We start from the raw sequence: 11660 nt of genomic DNA on the forward strand, positions 1-11660 counted from the left end.
CAATAGGATTAACCCAACTGGGTTTCAAAAAAGGTCTCATATTTGGCAGAATGTAGGGAAAGGGTGGGATCTTTTCAATAAACTAACCTCTTGGTGCATTAGGGATGGTACTCACATAAATTTATGGCATGATAATTGGACAGGGAAGGGTAGTCTTAGATCCATGATCCATGGCCCCTTGAACAAAGGTGAGGAGAACAAAATGTTAGATTCTGTCATGAGGAATGGTAATTGGAGTCTAAATGCATTGTCCTTTATGCTTCCCACTAACATTCTCATCTGGATTAAGGCCATACCCATCCCCCTGTTTGGGGAAGATGCTCCCTACGGTAGCCTTTCCAAAGGTCTCAAATTCAATCTAAAAAGTGCCTACAATCATGTTTGGAATAACAAATTCTCTGAATCTACCTCTAGTGATAAATGGAGTTGTGTCTGGAAAGCAAGATGTCCACCAAAAATTCAGTTCTTCCTTTGGCTAATCCTTTGGGGTAGACTCCCAACTGCCTCCCACTTAGCTAGCAGACATGTAATCCCAAATGGAAAATGCCAATTCTGCCCCCATGTCCAGGAAGATATTGACCATTTGTTCCTTCATTGCCCTAGAGCCATTGAATTTTGGAATCAAGCTGAGTTTAATGACAAGTTCAAACATCTGCACAGTGATTTTGAAAACTGGTTTTTGGAAAATCTAAAATGCATTGATCCCTCATCTATGAATATTCCCAATCAAACTGTTTTTGCCTTCTGTCTGTGGAGACTGTGGAACAAAAGGAACTTATGGATTTTTCAAAAAGAAAACAAGACCACTGGACCTTGGTGTAAACAAACCATATGGCTGGCAAATGAATTTAAAACCACATAAAACACCACCATAAAATAGGGTAAACCAATGAATATAGAATCCCCAATCCAGACCAAGTTTATTGTTAAATGTGATGCCTCCTTTTGTACAACTACTTTGCTTGCTTCCTATGCCATTGTGTGCAGAGATTAAGACCACAAGTTCCTTGCTGGCATAGCTGGAACTTTTAATACAATTACAGCCACAGCTGCAAAAACACAAGCTATCTTAATTAGGGGTGGCAATCAGGTCGGGTTGGGTCGGGTTCGTATTCGGGTCAGACTTAAACAGATTGAAAACCTCAAACCTGAACCTGATCTGTTTAAGTAATCAGGTTGAAAATCTCAACCCTAACCTGATCTATTTTTAATCGGGTCAACCCGACCTGATTTGTTCAACCTGATTTATTTTTTACCTAACCATTTCGGGTCAACCTGAACCCATTCAACCTGCCTGTTTCGGGTCAACCCGAACCCATTTTATATTTAGATATGGGGAAGCATGAAATGTTAAATGAATTATACAAAAATTGAGAAACTTTTCAAATTGATAATCACCAGCATAATAAAATCAACTTAAGAGTGAAAATGATAGATATTAACGTTGTATATATTATATCAAATGAACAAAATAACATTTACGCTACATCAATTACATCAAATGAGATCTGAAAATCTAAAATATATGTTCCAAGTTCTACGCTTGTTGACAATTGTACTGAGCAGATGCAAATTTTCTCAAATTGATAACCCCTTCTGCAGTTCTGCTGAAGAAACAAGAACAAACAACCATATTATTATCAGATTTGGAAAATAAAGTTATAAAGCAAAAACAAAAAATCAGCCACAAATTATTAGTCCAAACAATAGCATTAAAATCGATAAAATCAGCCATTAAAATCGAAAACACCAGCCATTAAAATCGAAAAAATCAAAATAAAATCGAAAAAAAACAAAATCGAAAAAATAAAAAACATTAGCGTAAATAAAATTGAAAAACACAAATCGAAAAAATCCTAAACAAAATCGGAAAAATCCTAAACAAAAACGAACAAACCCTAAAAAAATCAAAAAAAATCGAAAAGAAAAGAAACAGTAGCATAAATATAATCGAAAAAGACCCCCGATAAAATCGAATAAAACAACCAAAAAATACCATAAATTAGCAGATAAAACAATTACAAAACCGAAAAAAAAATTAGCATAAATTAGAGAAAGAACAAAAAAAGTGAATGAAGAATGTTACCGAGTGGATGAAGAGGAACCGAAGTGAAAGAAGAACGTTGAGAAGATCAGCAGAGGATGAGAGGATTAGAGGAACGAGAAGCGGCGCAGTTAGAGAGAGAAAGAGTTTGAGAGTGATTGAGAGAGTGAAACTGTGAAAGGGTAGAAATTAGGGTTATAATTTTGTATTGCATTCTCAACATTTAGGGTAAAACAATAGCAATTTGGGCTTGGCCCATTATTACTATTAGTATACCACCCGTATTCCCTTTTTTTTCAAAATTTTCGTTCTTTCTAAATAAAATTACTGCTGTTTAAAAATTCTATTTTTTAAAAAACTTTTTTTCAGGTTATCAGGTCGGGTTGACCCGATCAGATTTTGACCCATATAAATAATCGGGTTACACGGGTTGTTTTCGGGTTGAGATTTTCAACCCAAACTTAACCCATTTAACTTTAGGTCGGGTTCGTGTCGACCCATTTAATTAATCGGGTTGAAAATCTCAACCAAAACCCGCTATTTTTGGGTTGGGTTCGGGTCGGGTTATCAGGTCGGGTCAGCTTTTGCCAGCCCTAATCTTAATGGCCACATCTTGGACCATAGCCAAGCCAAAGACTGGCAGAATACCACCATAATATCTGATTGCAAAGAAGCAGTAGACAACATCACAAGTCATCAAGCACCCGTTTCTGTACTTACAAACTTGTTTGGCAAATGTAGGGAGTTGTTAAAAAACCAATGAAGCCTATGTTTGAAGTTCAGAAGAAGAGAACAACTGATGGAGGTGGATTTCATAGCAAGAAAGGCGAGGAACCAGCTGAGTCTGTTGGATCAGTGCATTAACATTGCCCCCCATGCCCTTTTGATGATATTTCAGAAAACAACCAAACTAATGTTTTGAAAGCATGTTTGTTTCGTAACTCTTAGACCATCTGTGGCTATAGCCTTATCTCCACTGGAAGTGGATAAACTATGAACTTGGAACATGCTGTATTATATTTTTATTAAGCTCATAATCTAATCACTCTTTATTACCAAAAAAGAAAATAGTAATGTTGTTATGAATGCATCTTTTAAGACTTATATAGAATGGTCCCTGTTTCTGCGAAGAAAATGCTTAAGTATGAAAATAGGGGAAGCCTCGTCAACCAGGCTGTCGTTTTCCTCCGATCGGTCGTGGTTTGTCCTACAAAAACGGCAAACGTAAACTGGCCCGGGGGGTTTCCGGGAAAACCCTCTCCGACGCTCAAGTCAGTCCTTGTAGAGAGAGAAAGTAGTGAGAGAGTTGGTTTGGGAATAATTGCATACCTCAGTAATGATTAGGTGAGACATATTTATAGTAATGCAGGATGGCATTATTAGTAAATATAGGCAAGTGTAGGGGCATGGAATCTTGGGCTTGTTAGAGGCTGAGATATGGGCCCCTAACTTCTGGTCTGAGCCCATCAGAAGGTTTGTGTTTGAGGGTATTTTCAGTAATTTCCCTTAGAAGGGTATTTTGGTAATTTATGCAAAAAAGTGGGTCCCACAGGGGGCCCGAACATTAGCCCCACGCCAAATTTGCGAGTTTGGCTGAAAACTCGGGCATTTGGCGGAAGGAAATAACCCGGAGCTTGCCGGCGTGGCTTGCGGTGCTTGGTCTGTAACATAAGCACATGGGTGGGCATGGTGAGGTGCACAAGGGTCCGCGCTTGCCGTGCATAGGATGTGCATGTGTTGATTGCGGTGTGTGGGCGAGGGACTTCGCTGTTGTTTTTCCTTGCGCGAGGTGCGCATATGGGTTACACTCGGGAGACGTGGCTTTTGGCGTCATCGTATGCCAAGCCCCAAGTCGGGCGAACCGAGTGAGCATGCATTTGGCTTGGCTGCTCTTGGCGGACCGGGCGAGAGGCGTCGACTTATAGATGGGCGAGCACGGTCGAGCGAGTATGAGTGGGGCATGATGGCATGGACAGGCGTGGCTCCTTCTCCCCCTTGGGCGTGGCTGCCCCTTCTCGGTTTTTTTTTTTTTTTTTTTTTTTGGCAAGGTGGCTCCGGGCGTGGCTGCTCCTTCTCCCCCTTGGGCGTGGCTGCTCCTTCTCGTTCTTTTTTTTTTTTTTTTTTTTTTTTGGGAGGGCTTCGGCGTGGCTGCTCCTTCTCCCCCTTGGGCGTGGCTGCTCCTTCTCGGTTTTTTTTTTTTTTTTTTTTTTTTGGCAAGGTAGCTCCGGGCGTGGCTGCTCCTTCTCCCCCTTGGGCGTGGCTGCTCCTTCACCCCTTTTTTTTTTTTTTTTTTTTTTGGCAAGGTAGCTTCGGCGTGGCTGCTCCTTCTCCCCCTTGGGTGTGGCTGCTCCTTCTCGGTTTTTTTTTTTTTTTTTTTGTAGAGTTAACTAGGTGTGAGGATCCCATGGCGAGTCATATCACCAAGGTACAGTTGTTGAGGGCACAGATTCAGGCCAAGATGGCGTCGGGTGCTTTGAAGGCTCCTCCGCCACCTGCAGTAAGCTTTCTCGTGCTGGTTACGAGGTTCCTGCCCCTTTGATCTTTTTCAACCCTGATTTTCTAACTCATCCTTGGCTTCTTGCTTGTTTTTATGTAGGATCATAAGAAGGCATCAAGGCGCGTACAAGCTTCTGCTGGGAAGGCTCCTTCGGTTGTTCATGTTGAGGAGTCGGATCATGAAGGTGATGACCATATGGTGGAGGATAACAATGTTCCCCTCCAGGCTGATGGTGCTGAGTCGGCTTTCGCTGGTGAGGGACATGACTCGTCCCCGGCTTCGAAGAAGAGGAAGGTAGGAGAAGGTCAACCATGGGGTCCTGACGATCCTCCCTTCATGGTGATTAGTGAGAAAGATCGCTTCAAGCGCCTTACTAGGAGCTTAAACGTGCTTTTTACCCCGGCTGATGATGAGTATTTTGAGGGGATTCCTCAGGATGAGGAGTTAGATGGATTCCACATGGCTTGGGCTGAGGTAATTGTACTTGAATATCTCTCTTGAAATTTTTAACTTTGCTTTGGATGTTAACTCTTTTGTTTTGATGGTGTAGCTCTCCGTTCGTGCGGCGGCTATGGCTAGACGCAAGCATCACCTTAGGAGTATGGAGGTTGAGCTTGATGGTCTTAGGAAGCAAAAGGAGGAGCTTTCTATCAGGGTGTCCGATCTTGAGGCTGAGAATTAGAAGATGGAGTCCGAGCTTGAGGCGGCGGAGGAGAAGTCAGATAAGTGGAAGAATTCTCATGACAAGGTGAAGGCGAGATACATGTCATGTAAAGCTTCATATGCAAAGACGAAAAAGCAGGTGGATAAGCTTGAGGAAGAGTTACTTGTAGCCCAGGCGGAGAGCAAGGAGCCCAAGGATGGCCCAGCTTACATTGAGGCGTGGAAGGAGTCCGAGGCCGGGGCGGCTTATTCAGCTAGTGTGGGTCAGCAGTCTTTTACACTTGGGGAGGAGTCCACTCTGGACAAGATGCGTGAGCTGTTTGCGCGCAGGCTTCCTTCTGCTGACTTTGCCGTTTTCGAGGAAGATTATCGTGCCATGAAGCTTGCCGAGGAGGAGGCTCTTATGTCTGACATGCTCAGGGAGGAGCAGGAGCGATTGGCTAGGGAGGACGTTGTCGGGACCATGACTGAGAGCATGACAGCGGAGGCTGGAGGTCCGGCTGCGGAGCCTTCTTCTAGAGTGGTTTCTTCCCAGGGGCCTCCGACTCGTACCTCTCGGGGTGATCCGAAGAAGGTTCGAAGTGATCGAGAGGCTCTGTACCACGTGCTGAAGCCCGGTGTTTCTCTTGGTTGTTCTTCTGCTTCTGAGTAGCTTCTGTTATGCCGCCTGCGTGCGCGCCTTTTCATCTCTAGGCTTTTGTTTTCTTACTATGTTATTTGCTTTCTCGGATTTTGCCGTAGGTGTGGCTTTTGATGTATCTTGACTTGTTATGTCTTTGATTTGGGTTTTGTTGTACTTTTGAACATGTCTGGCCGCAGTTCGGCTTTTGATGTTGTTTTCACTTAGTCTTTCTATCTGTTCAACTTTCTCTGTTTTTGAACTTAGATTTGACTTGCTAATGAGCCCCATGTTGGGACGAAATGTGAAGCGCCTTTCTTGAAAATGACTTAGATTATTTCACTAAGTATAGGAATGGGCTGTTGTTCTCCAGAGGGACTAATGAGTCCCATGCTTGGACGAACTGTGAAGCGCCATTCTTGAAAATGACTTAGATTATTTCACTAAGTATAGGAATGGGCTTTTATTCTCCGGAGGGACTAATGAGCCCCATGCCTGGGCGAACGTTGAAGCGCCATTCTTGAAAATGACTTAGATTATTTCTCTAAGTATAGGAATGGGCTGCCGTTCTTCAAAGGGACTAATGAGCCCCATGCTTGGGCGAACGTTGAAGCGCCATTCTTGAAAATGACCTAGATTATTTCTCTAAGTATAGGAATGGGCTGTCGTTCTCCAAAGGGACTAATGAGCCCCATGCTTGGGCGAACGATGAAGCGCCCTTCCTGAAATGACTTAGATTATTTCACTAAGTATAGGAATGGGTTTTTGTTCTCCGGAGGGACTAATGAGCCCCATGCTTGGGCGAACGATGATGCGCCATTCTTGAAAATGACTTAGATTATTTTTCTAAGTATGGGAATGGGCTGTTGTTCTCCAAAGGGACTAATGAGCCCCATGTTTGGGCGAACGTTGAAGCGCCATTCTTGAAAATGACCTAGATTATTTCTCTAAGTGTGGGGGCTTATGTGCCTGAGCTTGGCGTGTCTTTCCCTTTTGACGCGGGTGGCGCTTGCCTGGTCGATATTTGGCTTCTGCTTATGACATTCAAGAAACAAGATTTCGATAAGCGATATTACTAGCCGAGCTCTTTACTATTGCCTTGAAGATATAAAGCTTTGTTTACAATGATGGGATGTTTGTTTAGTCTATGGCGGGCTTACATACACTATGCCCCCATGTTCATCACTGAAAACTATGGCTAAGAGCTATGAAACTAAGTACTTCTTAGGGAAGAGGGAACATCTATGGGGTTTAAACATAGAACCTTCTGAGATTATCGGCGTTCCATGGTCGAGGCGGAAGGTTCCTGGCCTTACTTGTTCAGTTACCTTGTAGGGTCCTTCCCAGTTAGGAGCTAGCTTTCCCATGTCAGATTGTTTACCCGTTGATTCGATGTTCCTTAGCACCCAGTCTCCTTGGTTGATGGGCTTATGCTTAACCCTTCTGTTGAAGTGCCTTGTCATCTTTCTTTTTTGGGCAATGGATCTGAGTAAGGCATTACCTCTTATTTCAGGAAGCAAGTCTAGGTCATGGCTCTTCTTTCTCTTATTCTCCTCATAGTCATAGAACGTTACCCTTGGACTTGTAATGCCCACCTCTACAGGGAGAACAGCTTCACTTCCATATATAAGCTCGAAGGGGGACCGCCCTGTGGCGTCCTTGTTTGTGGTTCGGGCAGACCAGAGTACTCCGGGAAGGTCGTCTACCCACGTCCCTTTGGACCCTTCTAGCATGTTTCTGAGTCCATGGAGTATGATTTTGTTTGCAGCTTCTGCCTGACCATTTGTCTGTGGCCGTGATACAGCACTGAAGTAGGTGCGTATAGCAAATTGCTTACAGTATTCCACGGTGGGTTTGCTGTTGAACTGCCTTCCATTGTCGGATATCAAGGCCCTAGGAACGCCAAAGCGAGTGATTATGTTTCTCCAAATGAACTTCTGAATTTGCTTGTCTGTGATTGAGGCAAGGGGCTCGGCTTCAATCCATTTGGTGAAGTAGTCGATGGCGACCAACAAAAACTTTCTCTGCCCCGTTGCGGGGGGAAAAGGGCCTAGGAGGTCCATACCCCACTGATCGAAGGGTAGTGTGGCAATGATGGCTGTTAGTTTGTTGGAGGGTAGATGTTGGACTTGAGCGTATTTTTGGCACTTTTCACAATGACGTATTAGCTTCTCCGCATCTGCTTGGAGAGTGGGCCAGTAGAATCCGGCTCTGAGTGCCTTACCAGCGGTGGTTCGAGACCCTTGATGACTTCCACACGCCCCTTGATGTATCTCCCTTAGCACATAATCACCATCCTCGGGGGTAATGCACTTGAGGAGTGGGTGTGTATAGGATTTCTTATACAAGTTATCTTCATACCATACAAACCATTCAGCTCGTTTTTTTACTTGGGCTGCTTCTTTTTCATCTTCAGGCAACTCTTGGCTTCTCTTGTAGGCTACTATCTGATCCATCCAAGTGTTGGATCGGTCGAGGTAGTTGACCGCGGGCTTGTTGATGCTTGGCTCTCTTAACACCTCCCACATGATGGTTCTTGGGGTAAGCCCTTCAGCCGAACTAGCCATCCTTGCCAAAGCATCTGCCTGTGTATTCTCTCCCCTCGGGATATGTTGAATTTGGAACTCGGCCAGTGCGGTGCTCATGTTCTTGGCTTTGTTTAGATACATCCGCATGCTATCCTCTTTGGCTTCGTATTCCCCCGTCATCTGTCCCACAATGAGTTGCGAGTCTGAGAAAACATGTATGGCGCTTGCTCCAGCCACTTGACATAATTCTAGACCAAGGATGAGGGCTTCATATTCAGCCTCATTGTTTGAGGCGTTAAAATCAAACTTCACAGCATATTCGAACCTTTCCCTTGAAGGAGATACAATGAGGATACCAGCTCCACTACCGGACTTGGAGGAGGACCCGTCTACGTTCAGGATCCACGGTGTGGAATCGAGGTTTTGCTCAGGGCGGTTGGTGCATTCAGCAAGGAAGTCTGCCAGGGCTTGAGCTTTGATTGCTCTTCTCGGCTCATATTCTAATCCGAAGTCTGCGAGTTGATCAGCCCAGTCAGTCATTCTACTTGAGTGATTCCTCCCTTCAATGATCTTCCGAATTGGCTGACTTGTGAGAACCTTGATGGGGTGTGCTTGGAAGTAGGGTTTGAGTTTTCTACTGGCCATTACGAGGGCGAACACAAGTTTCTCTATGTCCGAATACCTGGATTCGGCTCCTCTGTAGGCATGGCTGACAAAGTACACTGGGTGTTGGGTCTTTTCTCGCTCAGCCACCAGGACAGCACTTAATGAATATTCGGACGTGGCCAAGTACAAGTATAAGGGCTCTCCTGGTAGGGGGATACAAGTTTTGGTAGGCTAGAAAGATGATCCTTGAGCTGTTGGAAGGCTATTTCGGCTTCTGCATCCCAATGAAATGAACTCCCCTTGAGAGTTTTGAAGAATGATAAGCTCTTGTCTGCCGACCTTGAGAGGAAACGCCCCATGGCTGCTATGCATCCAGTTAGCCTTTGGACTTGTTTGACGGTTTGAGGGGATTCCATGTCTAGTATGGCTTGGATTTTATCAGGGTTGGCTTCGATGCCCCTCTCATCCACCAAGAAGCCTAGGCATTTCCCCCCTTTGACTCCAAAAACACATTTTTGTGGGTTGAGCTTCATGCCATATTTTCTAAGTGTTGAAAGGGTTTCTCTCAAATCTGTGACATGATCAGCCTTGGCTTTTGATTTCACGATCATATCATCGACATAGGCTTCGACGTTTCTACCTAACTGCCCCTCGAAGATTTTGTTGATGAATCTTTGATATGTGGCTCCGGCATTTTTCAACCCGAAGGGCATGACTTTGTAGCAGTAGACGCCCTGGCTAGTGATGAAGGCCGTGTGGGGCTGATCCTCTTCAGCCATAGGGATCTGGTGGTATCCCGCATTAGCGTCCATGAAACTGAACAAGGCGTGGCCGGCTGTTGAATCGACCAACCTGTCAATCTTGGGTAGGGGATGGTCATCTTTCGGGCAGGCTTTGTTAAGGTCGGTGAAGTCGACGCACATCCTCCAAGCGCCTGTTGGCTTCTTGACTAGCACCACATTTGCCAGCCACTCTGAGTATTGGCATTCTTTGATGAATCCGGCTTCTAGGAGCTTCTTTACCTCAGCTGCGGCTGCGGCATTGCGTTCCACCCCCTGATGCCTTAGTTTCTGCTTGACGGGTTTGTATTCTGGTTTGATGTGAAGGTGATGGGTCATGGTGGATGGGTCTATCCCCGGCATCTCTTCTACTGTATAAGCAAAGACATCTTTAAACTCTCGCAGGACCGACAAGATTTCATTGCGTAGTGCTTCCTCAATACCTGTGCCTACTCGGACCATCCGATTTGTACCCTCTTGCAGTACCTCTTCCTTGTCTGCCTCTGCTGGCTTAGGACGATCATATCCCGAGGGACAGTCGGTGAATAGGACCAGTGGGGTCTCTTCCTGCTTGACTTTCTTGGCTGGGGATTGGGGGGTGTCTGACGCCCTTTTGAGGCTGTTGACATAGCATCTTCTACCCACTTGCTGATCTCCAAAGATCTTTCCCACAGTGCCATCCTCCAACTCGAATTTCATGAGAAGTTGGTACACAGAAATTGCGGCTTTTACTTTGTTTAGTAGAGGTCGACCCAAGATGATATTGTATGGTAGGGAGATGTCCACGACAAGAAAGTCCACCAGTAGTCGTCTTCCTTTGTTCTTAGGTCCCAACCTGACAGGTAGCCTGATGGTACCTTGGGGATGCACGGCTTGTCCTCCAAACCCAATGAGCGGCTGGGAGATGGTTTTCAGATCATCCTTGGAGTATTTGAGCCCTTCTAGGCATTTCAGAGTGATAATATCGGCAGACGACCCACTGTCTACCAGCACTCGCCCGACTGTTGAGTTGGCAACTTTCATTTCGATTACCAGGGGATCGTCATAGGACTCTTGGATTGGGCGACCAGTGCTTCCGCCAAAGGTCATCACCGGTGCTGTCTGAGAGGCTGATGATACTTTCAGGACTTGGTGTTCAAGTGCCCATAAGCTGTCTTTTGCTTTACTAACAGACCCGCCTGCGGCTAGGCCTCCAGCTATCACTCCAATGTAATCCCCCGTATCTTCACTGGCGGATTCCTTTTCCTTGTCTTTTCCTTTCGGGGTAGGATTTTTCCTTAAGTAATCATTCAGCTTGCCCTGATCAGCCAGGTGGTCTAGCGCCCTTTTCAGCTCCCTACAATTCTTCGTGGTGTGCCCGCATTCATGGTGGAACTCACACCACTGCGACTTGTCTCGCTTTGTCTCGGGCGTTCGGATTGCAGGGGGCTTGGGAAGGATGTCTTTTCCCTTTAGATCAAGGTAAATCTCTCGCCTGTTGCGGTTGTACCTCGGATCCTCACCATGGTCCTCGGCTATCACTGGCTTTTTGAGGGAGGGTTGAGTTCGATCGGGGCTGCCATTTTTCTTTTTCTCCGATTTCGAGGGCTCTCCCCAACTTGGCTTTTGTTTTTGCCTTGTACTGCGCTCACCTCCCCAACTGATTTTACACACATCTGTGGCCTGGATGTGCTTCTGGGCTTTTTCCATGGCTTCTTCGAAGTTCGACACCCCAGACTTGATCAGCTCAAACTTGAAGTCATCCGGTTGGAGACCCGCCAAGAGGGTTGTGAACTTGGTTTCGTCCTTAAGGTTGTGTATCTTCAGGACTTCTTCATTGAACCTCTTTACATAATTGCGAAGGGTCTCCGTATCTCCTTGCCTGACTGCCATTAAGTTGACACTTGTCTTTTGGTGCCTCCGACCCGCCGCAAATTGGCTGATG

This window comes from Spinacia oleracea, chromosome 3 (genome assembly GCF_020520425.1).
Source record: "Spinacia oleracea cultivar Varoflay chromosome 3, BTI_SOV_V1, whole genome shotgun sequence".
NCBI classification, from domain to species: Eukaryota; Viridiplantae; Streptophyta; class Magnoliopsida; order Caryophyllales; family Amaranthaceae; genus Spinacia; species Spinacia oleracea.